The sequence below is a fragment of the Nannospalax galili genome, unplaced genomic scaffold (assembly GCF_000622305.1).
Source record: "Nannospalax galili isolate Female #2095 unplaced genomic scaffold, S.galili_v1.0 scaffold861, whole genome shotgun sequence".
NCBI lineage: Eukaryota > Metazoa > Chordata > Mammalia > Rodentia > Spalacidae > Nannospalax > Nannospalax galili.
The window spans coordinates 2,401,583-2,404,095 of record NW_008345581.1 but is presented as its reverse complement, the minus strand read 5'-3'; positions in this window follow the sequence as shown (position 1 = coordinate 2,404,095).

Sequence of the window (2,513 nt, the reverse complement as noted above, 5' to 3'; positions counted from 1 at the left end):
CTCAGGGAAGGAGACAAGTCTTCAGAGTCCTGGAAAGCAATATACTCATTAAAACATATTCCTAAAACACATTTTAATGAAAGAAAAAATAATCTCATTGAATGCATTAGCTGAGAGTAATACTTGTTGAAGATGTTGGCTCTTCTCTCAGTCACTGGTTCCAGAAAGATCAAAATATTATCTATTTGAAGCCAATGGGCTACTTTTGCCCATCAGTCCAGGCAGTCAATGTTCCTCCATGTAAGCAAGGAACTTCAGTAAATAAATGGTCTGAGACTTCTTCTTTAGCCTTTGGCTTTGAGTCTTCCAGGCTATTCTAAATATATACCAGGTTATGTGTCTTTAAGTGTCATGAATTTCTCTAGTTCTCTCGGTCAGGCCTTTCATTACTGATCTCTCTTAGCAAGGGAAAGAATAAGAGAACTTGACACTACCAGTAGAGTATTCATGACCAATTCATTATTGGGATTTTGTGATGAATTGGCAGTGCCAAGCCACTCCCTTCCACATTCCTTTCCCACCTTGTTTCATTGACAGTGATGTGGACTATTAATAGGGGTTAATAGGGAATCTGACTTCTGTGTAGAGGTGATTAGCTGCCATTCAGGAAAAGTAAGGAATTTGGATCAACAGGGCTGTGCCAATGCATTCATGAATGAAAACCTTTTCAACAGAATTCCCCTCTAGTAACCACAGGAATTTATTTTCATATCTACTTGAAACACAGAAAGTGACTAGAAGACAGAAATGGGTGCATAATCCCTTTCGGTCTCAGTCTTAAGAACTTTGTTTTTTCCAAGTTTATCCTAATTTTGACCACTCTCAATTAGGAAGGACAAAACCATAATGGGAATTTTCATTGTGACAACAGTTTATTACAAATGAAATTTACCTGTTTTTATTTGGGTAGGTAGTGTCAGTGTCAAGATGAGGAGTCCTCTCAGTGGGTATGATGATTTCAGATGTCCATCATACTGTACACTAGAGAATAGTGGAGAGAACTTAATTTCTTTATACACACACACACACACACACACACACACACACACACACACACACACACACAGAAGAAGAAGGAGAAAATGTCCCTATAGAATGTCCTCTAGAAGTTGACATGGTAGAGTAAAAGAATGTCCTCCAAAATGTGGAGGCTCATGGCCAGCCAAGAACCCTCCAGAAGTGGCTACCCACTGAAGGGTGGCTCCATTGCAGAGAGCCCTAAGCATAAGGCTTTGCCTCAGAAAGTTATCTTTCCCAAATGAAAAAACCAAACCCACCTCCATTATCAGTCATTTCATCTGCTTATTGTAAAATAAGGTTTCAAAAAATGTTGGAGCATCTCCAACCATCTATAAGGAGCTAAGTATTTATTTTTGACAGCAAGTTGACTTCCATCTGATCTTAGCCCTCTATGCTGAAAAAGTTGGCCATGAACATTGCTGTAGTTAATATACTTTGTATTTCACCAAGCCTCAAATGACAAGATGGATTTGAACTCTAAGCATCACCTGAATCTTCACAGCAGTACAGAGGGTGCCTTTCATCTGTAGTTAAAAGTTTCTGCTCCCACTAGCTCACAGCATGATCTATTTACACAAATATGTAAGTTTCTTATTGTAAACCAAAATTATATTTAGAGAGAAAAGTTCAGCTCACCTCTCTGGAGATGGCACACTGCCTTCAGTTCTTTGGCTCTGTTCTTGCCAGTTTAGTCCTCAAAGATATTTCAGGGCAGGAGGATACTTCTTATTAGGTACAATTTTCTCAAACATTGCAAAACCCAAGAGGTAAAAGACAAGAGTAAGAAGCAGTTCTATAGTGTCCTAAAGGTATCCTTGCATCCAGCTGGTTTATATTAAAAGCACTTATTTCAAAGGAGATTACAGAGTTTGAAGCAAGCACTAACCACAAAACACTCCAACTTTTTACTACTGTTAATCCTTTTGCTTCATACTCTGTTTTGTTGAAAATGAGGTTGGTAAGAAAATGTTACCACAATGAAAGAAAGCAGGGCCAGAAAGAAACAAACACAGGGAAGAGTGATGCTGGGACTCTATGAAGAGCTACAAAGGAATTTATGATTTACCACTAGTGATCACATTTTATAAAGGAAGACTAAACAAGAGGAGGGGGAGGAAGAAGAGACGAAGAAGGAATGAAAGAATTGGTCTCCAGTTTGTACAAGCTTCACGCTGTGGGAACCGTCAAGAATTTACTGTTTCTTTTACTGATGGAAAACATCATCAGATGTTGACAGTTGGTCTGGTCCTTGCTCAGGATCTGGACATATCCAGTTATTTATTTGGATATCACCAAAGCAAGGGCAGACAACTGCCGCTGTTTGGGAGATCATAGAATAAAAGTCATGCTTTGAATGATTTTTCATTTCAAAAAATGAAAGCCCATTCTTATATAATCTCTAACCCCTCGGAAGATCTCCAGGTGAAAACTCTGATTTCTTTCTCAGTATATGCACATTTTACCACATACTTACATGATCATGGTAATTTTAA